The sequence below is a fragment of the Pyrgilauda ruficollis genome, unplaced genomic scaffold, assembly GCF_017590135.1.
Source record: "Pyrgilauda ruficollis isolate IOZ18807 unplaced genomic scaffold, ASM1759013v1 scaffold6, whole genome shotgun sequence".
NCBI lineage: Eukaryota > Metazoa > Chordata > Aves > Passeriformes > Passeridae > Pyrgilauda > Pyrgilauda ruficollis.
This window is the reverse complement of record NW_024527710.1, coordinates 7,118,585-7,138,374: the sequence shown is the minus strand read 5'-3', so window position 1 is coordinate 7,138,374 and position 19,790 is coordinate 7,118,585.

Genomic DNA, 19,790 nt, shown 5'->3' with positions numbered 1-19,790 from the left:
AAATGAAAAGCAGCAGTAAAATGATAAGTGAAATTGAAGTAACAGGATTTTAGCTGTGTATGTATAGAATTAAATTCATATATTAAAAAAAAAAAATCTACCGTGCTACAGAGGGCCAAAAGTAAGGCTGTGCATTGCAATGTTTCATTTTTGTTTTCCTCCTCTCACCTTTAGACAGTTCTAAGGGAAGCTGCCATGGATTTCTATTATGTGTCTTGCTTAAATTCATATATTAAAAAAAAAAAATCTACCGTGCTACAGAGGGCCAAAAGTAAGGCTGTGCATTGCAATGCAATTCTCTTTTCATTTTTGTTTTCCTCCTCTCAACTTTAGACAGTTCTAATGGAAGCTGCCATGGATTTCTATGATGTGTCTTGTTCTGTTATGCCTTAATTCAGTAGATAACACATTAGCCAGTCTTCCTTTTTACTGTGTGTATACATCAACAAGACTATATGGAAAATAAGTTCATGAATGTTCTGACTTTCACAGTATTATCAATGCCACTGGCTGCACCATTCGGTAGCTACTAGATGAGCCTTAAAATTGCTGAGAAAAATAAAAATAGGCAGCAGTAGTGTCAACACATGGCAGTTTGTTATAGGAACACATTCTCTTCAGTGCTGTATCTAAATTCTCCAGATCAATATGTGATTTGTGGTTCTTCAAATACTCAATTATCTCAGGTTTTGAAGATCTTGCCTGAAGACAGTAGAAAGAGTATTGATTTGTCTTTAATGCAATACTTTTTGAAAGTGGTTCTTGAAACAATTTCAACTTTAAATGTCATGTTTTCCTATAATTATTTTGATCAAATAAGTACAGCATTTGATCGTTATAGGCATGGGTAATTTTGCCAGTTTTTACAGAAAACATTGCAGGATCTTTGAAGAAAATAGTTGTTTAAACCTTTCTATTTTCTCCCTTGCTTACAATGTAAGACAAATGGTAGTTATAGTACAGTGATCTAACACACCACTACGTTTTGAACCTTTGTGTTGTATGTTAACTGTAGCAAAAACTGTGGTGATGAAACATTGCAGAGCACAGTCAACAGACAGAGGACACTGAAATCTGGACATTAGGTCATTGATAGTAGGTAAATATATGTCAGTGTTTATTGTTTCCTTTTTGAGAATGAGAAATACTACAAATGTTGCAGTAAATGGAAGCGTACATGCTGTGATAAATAGCCATGTATCAGTACTGCTTACTTAATGACAACTGCAGCCAAAAATACTCTGAAATGGTTTAAGATTATTTGGGAGATGGGTGATCAGAAGATGAAATTGTACTTCGTTATTCCTTTCTCCAAAAACAGCATGAACAAACAAGTCTGTAATTATGACCCCTTTAATTAAAACAATTAATCATACAATGGTATGTGTGTAGAAGTCAGCTGCTATTTTTTAAAGATCTCCTCCCTTTAAATTCCTTGCTTTTATTCCTCATTTGAAAAATCAGTGGAAGGTTTTAAAGAGCCAGGTCTGTGACTCTGGAACAATGTTTTCTGCAGTGACCTGCTGGTCCCTAACTGATCCTTGTCACAGAAGTCTCGTGACACGCAGTGCATTATGTGAATTGCATGTAGACAGGTTAAGAGATTTTGTAAATCAAGTCTTTCAAAATGGCTTGTCTATTAATAACCCAAATAACCCAAAGAATTTTTACAAATGGAAATAAGTCTCTCTTGGACTAAAAGAGACAGTTGTTAACAAAATACTATCTCTAAGAGAATCCCATTCAGTGCTACCATATTGCAACTAAAAGCTATCTAAATAAGATGGAATTCCTACCCCATTTATTTCATTTTTGTAATATAACATGCAAGTGAACACTTGGCTCCAACATTCTTTGTACTGAAGTTATAGCCACTGAGGCAAGTGGACACCACTAAAATGATGAAAAATAATTAACCTTATTTAACACTGTAATTTATTTACTTTGGTTGAAACTTTGCTCAGCCTCTTTTCTGGATGAAATTCAGTCTTCCATCAGGTCTCAGAGGCAACCTGGAAATGATAGTGTTTTATTGGAGACATAGAAGGACACTTCCCTGCCTTGGGGGAAGTGAAATAGTGAAATAGTAAATAGTGATGCAGGCAGAACAGCATAGCAGGGAAAGGTTTCACCCGTGACCTACTCAATTTTGGACTCTATTCAGGAAAACACTTAAGCACACATTTCCTGCTCCTTATTATGTCCCACTAGAACTTAAACACATGCTTAAGAGTCATTTGGAGGAGGAATGCTTTCCTGAGCATGCACAGGAGAGAAATAGACTCCTGTCCCACCACCCTGCTCCTTTGTGCCTTCCCGAGCGGTGCCTCTGCCAGCACAGGGCAGGGATGGGCACAGGGCACCACCTGCACCTGGGGTGCCTGTGCCACACAAAATGCCACCTGTGCCTGCCCACAGTGCTGCTTAATGGCTGTGCAGTCTGCTCAAGGCTTAATGAGCTCAAAGAGAAATGCTGTTGGGAGCTTCTCCTTATTTTATATCAACAATTAACTTCCTTTGTTCTTGATCTATGCAAATGAATTGAAACTTACAAATTAAAGGTATCCTCATTTGGCACTAATGATTGAAAGTTCATCTGTGCTATTAGCTTGTTTTCATGTTGAACAGAGTTTATTTGCAAACATACATCCACTTTTCTCTTTTTAAAATCTGAACTGAACACGTATGGAGCTACACTCTGTGTATTCCACATTACTAAGCATTCCTGTCTTGATTGTTTGTATGCAAGGCTATGAAGCAAGAGAGGCTCCATTGCTGCTCTTTGCTGGAGGGCTAGTTCCACTGGAAATGCTAAAATGATTTCACTGCTTTATGTATAATTCATTGAAATGTCTTAATGGTCAAAGAGAAATGGAAAAATGGGCTGTACAGTGTACATATGCTATCTGTAAGGACATTACTTTTTTTCTTGGTCCAGTTTTGTCTCCAGAATTTTTTCTGTGCATACACAGATTGTAGTAGGAAGCAGCTTAATTTCTAAATCTGATTTCTTCTGTTCATAATAAAATCTTTATTAAATAAGCAGTGGAGTAAAGCTAAATTAATCATGAGCAGCTAGATCCACCAATGCACTTATGTGCAACAACTGTGAAAATGACAGCACATAACAGTTAGGCATCTGCTCCCTGTAGCTGCTCTGTGCCCAGAACAAGGAGCCCAGGATCCTGCTGCATTTTATGGAGGCACTTGGACACTCTGGATTGAAGATCATAATGTGTCAATGGCTGTGGAGAGCGAGAGCAGTCAGTGGTAAGAAAAAGCTGGGCACAGCAAAATGGACCTTAACCTGGGTTCCTTCCTCTCTGAGAGGAGGTTGATCCTAAAGGAATAACAGCTGATAAATGTGGCGTGGAGGGTTGTGTAAGCCTTCAAACACAGAAGGAATTCACATGGAACCTGCCTGAGAGCCTTGTACGGCTCCTCTTTGTACAGAGTGTGTGGTTGGTAAACAAAAATCCAGCTGCTCCTGCTGTGGCCTGAGAGCCCGTGCAGAGCAGCCTCTGTCTGTCAGGGGAGGTGCAGCAGCGGCAGACCCGAGCCCCCAAGCTCAGGCGACAGCGGCTGCTGCCAGCTGTGCCTGACATTTCTTCCCTAAGACTGGGCAGTGAGCTAAATTCTACATTTGCTCATCTGAGAAAAAGACAATAATGACTACATTTACCTCAGATGCTAACTAAATGCAAATTATTGTTTTCCTGAATATTGTACTCACTATACCATAAAACAAGATCAAACCTCATTCTACCTCCCTGTGAGCTCTCTCTCCAGTAAACACCTGAAAGGCAGTTTTGCTCAACTATTCATCACATTTCTACTCTTACATGTTTTTGGGGTTTTGGCTTAATTGTAAATTAAATTGAACTATTTCAGTCATGCGTCCTTGAAAAACACAAATCATAAAATGCATATTCAAATTCAAAATGCATATTACATTAATTGGAAATAGGAGACCAATTATTAATCACCAGATCCTGTGTGGGTATGTATTTCTTTATCTATTTAAGCCTATTTATCTGCATATATTTCTATATATACAAACACACACAAACACACACACACAGATTTATCTGTTCATCCATATCCTTTCAAAAACTACTAATTTTTGTGTGAATGAAATCAATTTACATAATGTAACAATCAAGTCAGTAGTGCAAGCTTTAGAATTGACCTTACTGAAAACCAAATATTTCAGAAAGGGTTTTTTTTTTAAGAAGATATCTGAGAGTCTGAACTGCTTCTGTATAAACAAGAAAAAAATTCATGTTAGAAAACTATGGAAATGGAAACTATGGAAACTTACTCAACGGGAATGTTTGTGCTAGAGTCATGTGTATGTGACAAGAATATGTGGAATTACTTCTAATATGAAATTGTTCTGTATTTTTTGCACTGTGGACATTGATGTAAAGTATTAACCACTCAACACTGAACACTGTCAGAGGTGAGGAGCACTAAAAATAAGATCTGTATGTTTCAATAGCCCTGTTTACTCGAGAATTGAACTTGTTTGAGTTTAGACTTGTTTTAAATTTCTAGCATGTAGAAAATGGTATTTTTTTCTGCACTAAAGCTGTTAATTATAATAATTAATAATATATTATTTTAATAATTTATTTATAATAATTAATAACATATTATTTTAAATATGAAAGTTAAGAAAAATGTAATTCCCAAGTTAAGGCATTTTGTAAAAAAAAGAAAAACAAAAAGCTGTTTTGAGACTGTTGCATTGCTAAGCTATAAAACTCATCCAAAATATATATTTTTATTAGAAATGGAAGCCAGTATAATAGATGGAGAGTCTCAAAATGTAATCACAAACCCTATTACTGTTAGGAGTGTGATATTACCAAGAAAAGAAAAACTATATGCACAGAAATACAGGTCTAAAATTTAGCTTCTTTATGTTGTCACCAGGTTAGGAGGTAAAGGTCATACTGCAAAAAACTACTTTATAATAACAGCTGATGGTTGGTTCATAGAATTTTTTAAAATTAAAACAGGATAGAGCAACATTCTGTGGTTTATTTTACATTTATAAAAATGACTTATGCTAATATTGATGAAGTTCTTCCAGGTAAGGAAAAAACTTCTGCTTGAAAGTATTTCAAAATCACTACTTCACGTGCAAAGAAATGAACCTGCCATTACCTAAATCAAAGAAAATATCAGGGTAGGAATTTTCCTGAATCCAAGAAGCCTCTTGAGCTCTGGGCTCTTGCTGCTCCAAGACTTGGGCAGCTGTGGACAGAACAGGGGTAAAAGATGGACATAAAAGGGAGACTTCTTTGGCTGTAAAAGACACAGTGCACATTTCTTCCCCCTGGGCTTTGTCTGGAGGGGCAGGAGGAGCTCGGGGCAGCCCTGCCAGGCTGGGCTGGTGAGGGTGGCCGTGCCCCAGCCTGGGGACAGTGGGCGTTTGCCCGCAGAAGGCGAGGCTGGGCTGGGCTGAGGCTGGTGCCTCGCACAGGACGGGGGGAGATGTGAGCCCAGAGCAGCCCCTGGTGCCACACTGCCACCCCTGCCTCGGGCAGGGCTCTCCTGCTCCGCTGGCCTCTGCCAGGGAATCATCCCAGCAAACAGCTGGACAGGGGTTCAGCTAAAATCCTGCCAGTTGATGGAGGCAAAGCAAAGACAGGCTGGACATTCAGCCTGTTACCAGGCACTGGTTTGTCCTTGTTCTGCAATGACTCACAAAACCATGTTTTTTCTTCAAAAAAACCATCACCAATTCATAGACTTATGCTTTTGTGGCAAAAATCCCCAATTTTCACATTTAATATTGCATTTTGGTATAATTATCAGCACCTCTATTACACAGCAGGAGAAATAAAATAATTGAAAAAAAAGAACAAAGAAAAACTAATGCCAAACATGACATGTTTTTCTATCATTAGGAAAAAAAATATTTTTTTAATATATATCCTCTCCAGTAACTGGTTTATGCTATGTTTAAACATGTGTTTTTAGATAGCCTATATTCTAATGAAGAGCCAGTTTTCTCTGCAGCTCTTATTATTTCTCTCTGTAAACCATGGTGTCTGTTGAAGGGCAGAAAAGGAAAAAGAAAGGATAGTCTTTCTCAAATGAAGAATAAAAAAGCTACTCTGATTTTTTTATCTTCTTATTAGGATTGATCTTTGCTGTAGTTTATGTAATTTGCTAAATTACAAAATGAGGCACACATATTAATCCCTAGAAATATTCAAACTTTTCACTTTCCTCCAGTTTCACAGCCGGTAAATTTCAGTGGATTTGAAAGGATTCAAAGATGGTAGCCATGGTCTAATACATTGAAGAACCAGGTCTATCTTGCTCAGCATATTTAAAAAAGCCACCAAAACTTACTATTGTCTACCGCTGGCAATACAAAAAGCACAAGGACCACTTTACATATAGTTTGTTTAACCTCTTGTATTTGCCTTTGAGAAGATGCAGAGTTGCAGAGTCTTAGGAGCAATTGTAAGAGCAATAGGCTGGCCAGTCATTAATTTCTTAAAGGTGATAATAAAGGCTAACAGCAAACAGTTTGTTCCCAAACACCAAGACTATACTGAGTGATTTTTTTTTTTTTTTTAAAGAGTAGACTACCATTACTTGAATTTAAAACAAAGTTTGTCAAAAAAGGGAAAATTACATGAGGCTCAATTAAAAGAGCACAAACAGAAAAGGTGGCAGTTCTCTTGAAGATTCTTTACTACAATTTTATAGAGGTCAGCTTCTAGGAGTAATCAAAAGTAACCAAGTATTTGGAGCAAATACTTTTGAAAAACTGTTGACAAAAATATTTCTAATGTTTTCAACTCACAGTGAACATTTAAGGTTTGTTTCAATATGAGCTGTTCCTAACTCATATCTGTAGTTCAGGCTTGCAGATGAATTTTTAATGATGAGCAATAGTGATGTCAAAACATTTCCAAAGAGCATAATCTCAGCAAAGGATTCCTTCAAGACATTGTTTGTCTGCATGGACAGCATTAGACTGAACGGGTCTGAGTACTGTAGACCTTCACAGAGGCTGAGGGGAGAGTTGTGTGTTTCATCAGTGACATGTGGAAAAGCAATCAGACACTGGATTACATGGCTGTCACTGTCCATTTGCCTTCTTTATCTCTACTCACTCTGAGCTCTTGCAAGTAATGACATTGCTGTGTAGAGCAAGACAAAAATGTGCAAGAAAGGATGGGTTTGGCATATTTAAGCCTTTTTATTTGCAAAGCAGTTATTTCTTTTTTTTATTCTTAATACATTTTTCCAATTATATACTTGAGGGAATATTTGCTAAGGATAAAGGTTACTTTGCACTTATAAAGGTTGCTGTTAAACAGTTGGAAGGTTTTTGTGGTTCATTAATTTTTGTTCAGTGTTCACCTATATGCGTTCTATTACTTCATTTCCAATCAGTTGCCCCAATCTTTGTATATGGTCTTTGTATTTATAAATACAAGGGACATCTAAAAGAATTTGATAACCTGGTATGTGTAAAGAAGTGGAATGCTTGTTGTTTGAGCAGCACAGATTTTTCTGCACACATTTGCTAGAGTCTAGATGTGAACTTTCCTTTTTACCTGTCTGCAGTCTATACCTTCACACTACAGTTCACATGACACTCAGGTTAAAATCAGTGTCTATAAGTTTATGCATCTTCAACAGCAAAGTAGATGAATACAACAGTGAAAAAGCAAACAGCTGAAGAATTTTAGGCAACATGTGCCGTTTTCATTCTGTCCACTGCACATGAAAAAGCATCGTTTTGGCTATGCCCTTAAGGTTGGAAAAATAATAATAGCATCTTGCCTTGCTGAAAAAATTAGGAAAACGTAAGTCTCTATATACTGCATTCAGAAAAGATTTTTCCTCCTAATCTAAATGTATCACATAGATACATTTGAATTTTCTTAAATGTAGATGCAAAGCCTACAAGTGACTGCTTGAATTTTAGCGGTTCAGGGACAGAATTCTGCAATTCTTTATCATTACCTCAAACCAGCAATAAGCAGTGCCATCTTTGGGGAGCACGGGGAGGGGCTTTTTTGATTTTGATTTGTTATGCTGCAACCACGAACAACCATGAATAGACTTAATTTTTGCTTAGAACAGAATAACACTATATATCACTGTAATTAATTTAGACTCTGTGAGTCATTTTACATTAATTTTAATAAAAATGATACATGTACTGGAGGGGGCCTTGAGAACAGACACAAATCAAATGAAGAGAAAACTAACATGCTTGTGACGTACAGGGTCTGTTTAGTTGCTTTTTCTTACTGAACTTGTAAAGTATCTTTACCAGTAGAATGCTCATTAGAATTACTTTAATGGTGATTAAACTAGATATTGAAACACATAGAAATGATTGCATAAATGCCTAGATGTGTCTTTTAGCCTGTTATATAGAAAATATCACAAACTAGCAAACTACAAGCACTGCTTGCAAATGCTGCAGCTTAAGAGTCAAGAAGCTGACCTTTGTCAGAGCTTTTTCCATTGACAGCATAGCATTTGATGGAATAACTCCTAATGATTTTAGCTTTGTATTCATAAAGGAGTAAAAGATGATTACTTTCTGTGGAAATAAACAGATAAGAGCTCAGTGTCCTCTGCAGCTGATGAATAAACACCCCAAAGTGCATAGTACTCTGGGGACTGTAAAAGAAGACAGAATTATCTATTTCAGCCTCTTTCCTTATACTCTTTTTCCTGATTCTTTACTACTAAGGACCTTTGACTGCAGAACAGGGCGTAGCTTATTAATGTACCTTTCAGAGTGAAATCTGCTTCTTTGGTCTTTATTCATTTCTGCTTTGCAAGTTCAAAGTAAATGCTTCTCTCAAAAAAATCACATTCAACAGCCCTCTGATAAGGTTATTCAAAATAAGCAATGTCTACTTAATAAAATGTTTTCCCTCCTTTAATTAAAACTTGATGCATTGCTAACTTGACTATCAAACTAAGAAACATCATATTTGAAAGAAATGGTTTTTCTCAGGAAGCATATAAAATTATGTAGTGAAAAGTTCCTTACTTGAGAAATAATAAAGCTTCAATATAAGTTTTCAGCATCTTGGGTTGGGGAGGAGCAATGAATAAAATATATTCTAAGCAATATGTCTGAAGACTCTGTATCTCATTTATATGAGTCAACAGGGAAAAAAAAAAGGTCCCAAAAGGACAGGGCTTGTAGACAAGTCAGGTTGCTTATCAAAGAGAGTTCTGTGCAATACTTTTTCTAATGCTTTATTTAGTGTTATTTTCATTATCTTAACTGTGTGTGTTTCTTCATTTGGCTGGGAGGATTCACACTGAGTAAATCACACAGCATATCTTTTTTCCATCTGACCTTTATTCTACATTTTTATTCATTTTGAAGTCACTATTTTTCATACACTTACCAGGTCAAATGCATCTCCCACTTAAAGCCAAGTGTCCCAGTGACTGTAGTGGGATTTGAATCAAACTTATATTCCCTATTCCATGTCAAATTCATAATATATATCCTTAAAAATTTCATCCTTTGAACACCTGCAAGGCCATTCTTTAGTTGTTCCTTGGCAAGCCTTTTTGTTATACCCATGTTCATCTTCCCATGAAAACACCTGCTGTCATTCTCAATACAGCATTTAGCTCTTCACATAGAAGACATTGTGGCAACAAATTAAGGACCACGAAAGCAGTTTTCAAGCTATGTGCATCTTTGGTCTCATCTACGTTATTCATTCTGTAGTTTACGTGATTAAAAAGCTTGTTAAAGAAAGGAATTAAAGTAATTGTCATCTGTAATTATGTAGGAGAACATGCACTAGGGAAAACTTCAAACTCACTTTGTGATACCAACGTTGGCAACACAATGATGAAGAGGAAGTCTTTCACAACCAGACATTACCCCATCAATCAGTTTGCAGTCAGGAGAAAAATTGACTTTGTCATGATATGGTTCTTAAAGCAAAAGTAATAAATTCTATAGAAACAGCAAGCCTACAGCGTAGCTAATTTATTCATTATCCACCCCAGAAAAATAATTAAGTCATGCTTTCTTTCCTGGCTCTTCATTACAGTTTAGCCTTTTTCTGCAGCAGTCAGTGACTGAATGCTTATTAAAATAAATTAGCTGCAAAACTTTTAACTCTGTCTTAAAGAAAAACTAATCCACTTTTCTAGTGGAAACAACATTGATTAAATAAACCGAGTTTCATGCCGAGACAACTAATTCCTTTAGCCACAGTTTCCTATCTTAAATCATGTTGTATCTGTATTAGTTTGAGAAGTATATAATGAGCTGCGAGTTTATAATTGGTATTAACCTCTTTCTGTATAAATTTCATTTTTTTTAGCCTGGGTAATTTTAGTGATGGAATAAAATCACTATGCAGTCTATAGATATTCTTCTACTTGTGTATCCTTTTTTCAGAATGCACACACGCAGCCATTCAGATATATATATATACTCTGTTATTCATCTGATACAGCTGTTTCAGAAAGACTGAATTGACAGGAAAGAACTTCTTCTGTATCAAACTGCTTCACAGGTACTACATAGGAATATCACTTTAAGAAAATAAGTGTTTACCTGCTTGCTCATATTTCACTGAAGGAATATGGAATGAGAGCATTTAAAATAACATTTGAACCTGATCCACAGACAAGCTGAATTAATGAAAATATTCTCTCAAACAATTTGTGTTTCACATAAAAACACATTGTACAAGGCCAAATGCTGCAAAATGGGCAAATAAAGCTGAAGGAATTGTCACCATGTGACCTGTGTAGAGTTTTGCCCACATCATTGTTTTAAAAAACATATAGGTTCATACTCTTAAAAGTAAATATTTTCTTTAATGCCAGCAGCAGTAATCAAACAACAGTTTGCTAAGTAGAGCAATCTAGCGATGAATCAATCAGATCACACACATACCAGCTGCCACAACAAAAGAGATAATAAGAATTTGATGTGAAATAGTGATTAAATTAATATAATTAAGGCAGGGATAAATCCATCACCCCTTCCCAAGACCAACCTTGTCACAGGGCATCAGAGGGGCTGGCTGATGCAGAAGCACAGCTCAGCAATAACTGCAGCCCGAGGGTGTCGACATCCTCTGCACTCACAACAATCCCTGTGCACTTGTGCACTTCCAGTGGCTCTGAATATTTATAGAACCCTCAGCCTCATCTTCAGCACCCCATTCAGCACCTCTGCCCCAGGAAGAGCCTTTTTCTAAAGATGCCATGTACATCATGGATCTGAGTCCCTGTCATCCCTCATTAGCAGCTGCCAAAACTTCTCAGAATGGCACAGCACCGCTGCACAGAGCGGCCAAAGGACCTGCTGTTTGAGGCTGGCTCTTGTCTCAGGGCACAGGAACCATTTTGATGAAATGGGGAAAAGAAAACACAAAAATCTCTGCCACACACGTTAATGGGTCCAACTGCACTGCATAGGAGGTGACAAAATCTGCGAGGGGCGACTCTCAGATGACAAAGAGCATTGATCAGGCAGGGCACGCTCGCAGCTACAGCCCATTCAGTAGCAAACAGCCAAGTACCTGACAGGCCTTAGCCACTGCTCCTTCTTCTGGGCTGCCTGAATCCCATGGGGCCTGGGGCAGGGAGCTCAGGGAGCACAGGGAGGCAGGGACACAGGGTGTCCTGTGGGGTCTGGTGCTGGCGCTTTGTCCCCCAGAGCGGGCAGTCAGTGCTCGCTCTGCCTGCCATGGTCTGCAAGACCATCCCACTCAATAACCCCTCAAACTCCCTATTTAAAACCCCACAGGTGCTGCAGGACTGGCAGAAGAGAGGGAGAAAACATTCTTTTTTTCCACATCCTCCCCCCAGACCCCTTTCAATTGCTTCCCTTCCCTTTCTCTGCTCAGCTATTTTATCTCTGCCAGGCTGCAGGAGCGCGAGGGCGGGAAGGGAATATGTCTGCTCTGACAGAAAACTCTTCTGTAGGAAGGAGCTCACCCAGGGACTCTGGCTAAAAAGAGGGTTCTACATCTTGTATTGATAATATATCTTTGGTCTTTGCTTTACACTGTGGTTACAGTTGTACTGCATAAATTCTACCTATCTGTCATTTCTTTTTTATGTTACAGCAATAAACATACGAAAAACTACAACCCAATAATCAATTGAAGATAATCTTAAAAAAAAAAAAAAGAAAAAAAGAAAAAGTGATTGCTCTATATTTACACCAGTGACTTATTCAGAGAAGGTGGCTTACCTATTTCAGGCAAACAGCAGGGGCTGTGACAGAACTCTTAAGTAATATAAGCATATAGTAATATGCTTATTTCTTCTAAGAGGTGAATTATAGGAGATATCTTTCCTTTGTGTATTGATACAGTAGTGAAGAAATTTACATTTTTCTTACATTAACTTGGTGTTAGTATTTTCCAGTGAAAAATCTGCAGTTATAGATGTGTTTCCATAGGTATATTTAAATTGGGTTTATGTGATATACTTTTATCTAGTGAAAATGGGAGGCCTCTATCTAACTAAACAAATGAAAAAAAGTCCTCTTTCCAGTTGTTTTACTAGATATATTTACATCAACAAGAACTTATTTAATTTGATATATGGCACTGCCTTTCTGTTCCTTAATTGAATAATCACAAATCCTATCATTAATTAGCCTTCAAGGTAAAAAAAAAAAAGTTTATAATATCTATAAAAATTTGTTTTTAAGTATGGTTTTTGAAGTACTATTTTCAGAACAAAGTAAAAATTATTAGTTTCTGGTGGAGCTAGATACTGGCCTTTTCTCAGAACCCCAGGTTCTGTGTAAAGCAGACAGTATAGAGAAGAAGTACAAGGCAGGAGGGAATTTTTTGTAATGCTTTGGTGAGAATATCTTTTGAAAAGGAAGTGGTTCTAGGAACTTGGTTATTGACACTGGGATGAAGTCCTGAAAGAAAGGATTGCTCTGCTTGCTAAATGACCATTCTGTTTCAGCCTGGTTTATACATTTAAATAAAACAAGTTACACTTAAAATATAAGATTGCCTGAGTATTGACAGCTGCATTAAGAAGTGTAAACCATCTAGGAGGACCAAACCATCCAAAGGAAAACAATTTCCTTTCTACACTAATTTTTAACTAAATTGTTTCTTTGGTAGAATTTTAAATAATACTTTAATTTTCTACAAATATTCACAGAATTAAACTCTAAAGTAGTTTACTCAAGTCTAAGAAAAGGAGTGCATGCATAAAAGCATGTAGTTCCACAGGTGCATATAGGTACAAATGTACACTGCTGTGAACACACAACTGTGGACAAGGAGGGACAGTTTTTGGGCCAAGATTTAGTCTGATAAATCTACAGGAGCTGAGGTTATCTTCTCACACTGAAGAGTGTCCTGTGATCTCCAGACACAGAAGATGACAAGATTGTTTACAAATTCCCAGAGTACTTTAAATTTATATTAGAATATGAGGTCCTCCCTTGTAAAATTTATATGGCAATCGAGCAAATAAAACGAGAAACTGCAAGGTGGTGCAATAAGAGAGAGGACTATTGTGTGTTATTTTTCTTGAGTCTGACATCTGTCAACAAAGAATATTTCTGGACAGTCCAAATTTTCCTCTAACCTTTGCCAAGAAGATTTTTAGTGCCCTCTTTTGAGCATTTCACTGTTGTTTTGCGCCACATGTGTTATTTTCCCCTGTTAATCAAGCACTTAAAATGCTGTTACTTTTATATAGTAATTGAAAATTCATAATTACCTACTAAAAAGAAGATGAGGGAGAATGTGTAGTCTTTTCTAAGTACATTGTGTGATTACTTTTAATACAGCTTCTCAGATTATACCAAAATTACAGAGAAGAAGTATAAGGTAAAGAATTGACACATGGTATTCTTGTGCCACTCTTGAGACACACGCCTGTGTGTCCATAAAAGTTCTTCAAACCATTAATTTGTTTTAAGAAATACTAAAAATGTGACAAATCTGATGCAATTTAATTTTGTATGTCACATGGTCCCAGGTGCATATCTATTCTTCAGTACTCTTAAGGAATGTTGAGAGGAATGAGATCTGACATTCTTGAAATTATTGGCTTGAAATAATAATTCTTCTACAGCCCGTGGAAAGACACAGGCCACTCACAGTCTTGGATCTGGGGAATCCAGAGCCTCCCTCTGGAGTCTCTGAGATGACTCAGAAGGGACCATATGGAGAAGAGTTTCCAAATTTGGCACTTCAGATAGAGTGGCTCACTCCCATTATGACTCAAATTTTGTGTGAACACATTTTCAGGAGTTTCAATATTATGATTTCCAAATCATAATAGCAGCCATATTTTACACAGATTGAATGTCAGCTGTGTTTCTAAAAGGCTCCAGCAATTTACTGTCTTTGATCTCCCAGTCTTCAGAGCTTGAAAGGCCTGAATTCCAGCACACATCAGTCCAGGGTTTTGGGGGAAACAACTTGTGGTTTCTTCTTTTAACACTTTTTCTTCATCTCTATGCTCCTGTCCACTGGATCCTGCCTTCATAACAAGGTCTGTATGAAAATAGATACTGAATATTTATGTCTCATAGAATTAGGACTTCTGACTTGTTCCAGTGGATGCAAGTTCCCCCTCTTCACACCTAGATAAATGAGGCTGTCCCAATATTTGGAAGAGTCTGTCCTTCACAGTCTTATGCTAGCATTCATTAAAGTTATTGTCTTCAAAATGGGAATTATTTTCTTTTATTTTGAGTGCTATTAGAAACTAGGAATTAGCTGGGGTTTTTTTACTGCAACTTACAATTCTAAATACTTTCAAATTAAGAGATATCCTGTACATTTTCAATGAACTAATGTGCAATTCATAACAAGTGAAATATATCAAATGAAAATGATTTTGCAGTGATCTAAACCAAATTAACCTCAAAGAATGTTATATGAACATACACTGTGAAAGATTTTAATTATAGCTGCAAATGCTATGCAATTATTGACCAAGTTTGGCAGAGATATTTTATGTTGCCTACTGTTACTATGTACTGCTAGCTTTTTAATTTGGAAGCAGAAAAAATTAATGTCAAATCACAATGGTAATTTGAAGAGTCATGGATTGAATACTTGTTGACCACTTGAAACAATAATTCAGGCAGTCTTTCCAAACTAAAATTTCCGTTAATAAAAAGGAAATAAACCATAACTATTATACTACAGGTGTGTGCTTGAAACAAAATTAAATGAAAATATATTAGTAAAGGAACAGATATCAAGTGCCAATTGCCGTTTCTAATTATGAAAATGTTTGCTAGTAATCTCATTAGTCTGCTTAGAAGTCATCAGTTACATGGAGCTCTCTGGCAGTCTGAAACTATAGTTTAAGGAAAAACTATGATCTGAAGATCATATTTTTATAGCAGCTGGATAAAGTTCAAAGTTTTTCCAACCATTCCTCAACACATAAACTCAGCAATAAAACACTGGAATGCAAAGACTTTCATGCTTGTAAATGTGTTTGTTATGTCTTCATACCATTAGGAGGTTCAAATAGGTAATACAAATAATCTTCATTAAAAAAAACCCCAGTGTTTAAAATTGTAGGTATAATAAAACAGAATTAAAGAAAAAAACTTAGTATGTTTCTTTTATGTAGAAGAAAAACACATCAATTCTCTGCATTCATGTATTGTTTAATTTAAACACTCACAGAAGTACAATGATATTCCCATTTTACAGAGAAAAATGAGGAAAAGAGAAATTTAAACATTGGAATAAAGGATCTGCTAAGGGATTCACTATAAAGCTATGTTCTTTCTATTAAGAAGCTGTGGACATAGCACGTATTTTGTGCTTTCATGTTATACAAAGCTCTTCTTGGACTGCACAAGGTAATGCTGCATTTGACACAGAAACAGAATAATTTAAGTTGTAAGGGACCTCTGGAGATCATCTGGTCCAACCTCTCTCTCAAAGCAGATCCAGCTTTGAAGTTAGAGCAAGCTTCAAAGTTAGACCAGGTTGCTCAAGGTCATATTCAGTCGAGTTTTGAATATCTCCAAGGACAGAGATTTCACAACCTCTCAGGGCAACCTATTCCCATACTTGACCACCCTTATTTTGAAAAAAAATATTTTCTTATATCATGTTCTACACTTAGTTATATAGTCTTCCAGTAGAAAAGTCTTATCCCATGAGGTAAAAAAGAAACCTTTACACTGTCAGTTTCTTCATGTTTTTTTGGGTTTTTTACTCACAGAAGGGTGATATTGACTGCAGAAGGTACACGAAAATATTTGAAAGAACAGAGCTACTATTAGTTTGCTATATACTATTTTTGGAAATCAGCTAACTTGAAAGGCATTATTTCTAGTAATTGTGTAGAGCCTGTGATGCAAATTTCTATGTATTCTTGTGGTTTTATAAGTTAATTAAACCCAGGAAACAACATTCAGAATTCTGAATTTGAAAATATATTCATAAAGATGGGGTTTGATCTCCTATCCAGCAAATTTTTACCCTTGGAAGAATAGTCCTAATGATCACAAAAAGCCATTTGTCTGCAGGGTAAAAGGTTTGATCAGTGTAAAATCATCAGCAGAGAAGATGAAACAATAGATTTTAAGAACTTCTCTCCAAGGAGAGCAAGCATGATCAATAGGCAAATTGAGTACTTGAACAAGTTTATATCAGAGGGAAAACCTGGGCCTGAAGGCTGAACAGAGAGGCCCACAGGAGGAACCTAGGAGCCCTGAAAGATCTGATCACAAACCAAAGCATTCTGCGGATAATGAAATGGAAGGAAGTTGCTTGCAGGGTTGTGTTTTACCCTCCTTTGATCTATTTGCCATGTGTTGCTTAACAAAAGTATTTGGATAAAAAATGAATTCAAATTTTCCATTTTATTTAGTCCACCTACCTCTAAAGAATGAAACAAGGTGGAATGTTTCAAGGAAGATAATTCTATTGCAAGGATTACACATAGATGGACTCTAGGTTGGTTAGAGTAGGAAGATCCTGGCATGAAGTACTTTTCATAAATGTCCAGCTAGTATTTAGGAGAATATTCATCATATCATGTTTTGCCTTCCTATGGTAAATATAAATCAGCTAATTGAAATTGTGATGAAATGTTTAAGTAATGGCATCAAACCCCATTGTGTAGCAAGTCAAAAGCTGTGGGAAAAGGCACATAAGGTTTCTGGCATTCTGGCGCTCCTCCTGGCTTGCCTGAAGTGAGTTTCAGTACTTTGCAATGCTTCTGTAAAGGAACATAGCCTTCATTCTCTGCTGTCCATTCTGTCCTGAATCTCTTTATTTTAATGTGCCCATCATTAGTCATTTTAGGATGCTATGTCAATCTTAGGAGACTTATTCTCTATGTAAATTGTTTCTTTCTTCTGGTCTTAAACTTGTATCCTGTGATTTTTCTGAGAGGATTATGAAGAACTGGGTTCTTTGGGATGGGGGGGTTATTTTGGATTCTCCTTTTTGGTAGATTCTTGTGTAATTCCAAACATTTTCAGACAAAGTACTAACTTTTGTAATTTCAGAAGCAGATAAAGTTTCTTGCATAGTTTTTTTTTTAATATAGTCCTCAAAGTCCGAGGTTTAGGACCTTAATTTGAGTTTGAGAGATCAGCTTAAATCTTACTTGGAAGGGAAAGAAAAAAGCCCACCCACCATGAACTGTGTGAGTAATGGTCATTACAATAAAATAACCTTGAAGAGAAAACTTAATTAGTATTTAAGTGATCCTGAATTACAATGAAATTCCTATGGAAATGTGAACAACCACCTGAATATCAAATAAAGTCACGAGATCATTGCCTTTACAGTAAATATAATTTTGTTCTAAAAACTGGATTTCTTAAGGAATATACCATCAGAAGATAATAATAATAATTTCAAAAATGTAACCACAGAGGAGTGCATACGTGATTAACTGGTTTATGGGAAGAACTGAGAATAAGCAAGCCCTAAGTGTTGGTGTGAGCTGAGTTCATGCAGAATGACCTTGGAAAAGTCATTTACACCTGCTTGTGCTTCAGCCAGCCCAGCTGGAATAGTGCATAAAAAGCAAAAAGCAATTGATAAGCAGATGCTGCTTTTAAGCTGGCCATCAATGACATACATGAATTTCTGATGTGTATAATTTCACACTGAAGGCAGAAAGGGTGGTTTGTATTGATGCCTCTCCTAGTATGGTTGTAGAGTTTTTTATTTGTTTGGTTGGTTATTTTTAATACATGTTTGGGTTAAATATATGGAAAAATATTTTGAATGGAGAGCTTTTATTCAGTGTTCTGTTTCTGCCTCTATCTGTATCTTCATAGTAAGGTGCTGTGCTAACTAGGGAGAAATAAAATTCTCTCAATGTCATGTTGAGCCCAGAAGACATCCTGACATTAGCACAAGCACGATGACTCACACCACAGATGAAGCCTTGCTGCCCAAGGGACTCACTGTTTTCTCTTTTTCCTGAGACACTTCTGCAACAAGAGTTCAATGATCTCTGAAGTCAAAGTTGGAGATAAGCACACACTCCTGAAAAGGAAACCCTTCCAAAACAGAGCAGCTGCTGGAGGCACAAACCCAAACCTATTCTCCTCCCAGGTGCTGCAGCTAAGTCAAGAGTCTGCCTTTCTCTCCTGTGCTCACTGAAGTGACTACACAGAGAAGAAAACCCTAATCTGTGTGAATGAAAGTTGGGAGAAATATAAAGAAAATAAAATATGTAGGTTTTAAAATCATTTTGGTGAAATTTACCCTACCAAAAAAGTATTTCTTGCCCCTCTCTTAAAAATAATAATATTATTAAAAAGTGAAAGATAAGAGGCAGCTGCAACAGAGGAAGCAAGTAAGGAACATGATGGAGATCCTGACCTGGAGATACAGAGATGCTAAAAAAGACTTTCTGGATTGGTGGCAAGTGGATTGGGCTGAGGCATTTTGGAACAATAGCAAAGACTTTAGCAGGTTTATTCCAGGATAGATTGGATTTTGGTAAGGGTGAAATATATCAGTGATCTTCTGGGGATAACAAAAAGTGAGAAAAGGTAATGAGGCATATGGCTTTCCTGTCAGTCTGGGAAATTATCTTCCAATATGTGGAAAAGTAAATTTGATCCCAATGAATGTGTGCTACAGATTATTAGGGAAAGATAATAAGACAGCCAAAGAGATGTGGTAGAAAGAGTTATTCCCCCCCCCCCCCCCCCAAAAAAAAAAGTCTTAACATTTTATATTAAAACCATAATGAATGAACAATTGAATCTGTCAAAAAATAAAGTAAATTTAAAAAGAATAAATTTATCAGGGAGGAAGGAAGGCAGTGCTTGTCAGACAGGAAAAGAAACACACTGAGTTCAATCCTACCATGACTAATTTGGCTATGGTAAGATACATTATTAATATGAATTTTAAAGAACTGAAACTTCATGTGTTCATTTGATAACAAATAGCAACAACAAAAATTCAAGTAATTTTAAATAATACATCTCAAAAAAGGTAGAGATCAAAAAAGGGGTATCTACCAGTACTCATGGTAAGTCTATTTTTGCAACACCTTTGGGCTGAGATATAAAACAATTTAGTTCCTCATGACAATTTTTACAATTATCTCATAGGAGCTGCTGGCAGTGCTGCTGTGATGTAACAAAAATGAAAGTTACTGGCAATAGACATGAACCATTTAGGAACTAGAACAGTTTTGTGACCTGCCTCAATCATTCACACAATGAATTGGTGGTGATCATGATGATGATGGTGATGATTCAGAGCAGCCTTTTTTTTACCTCTGTTTCACACTGAGGTCCAATA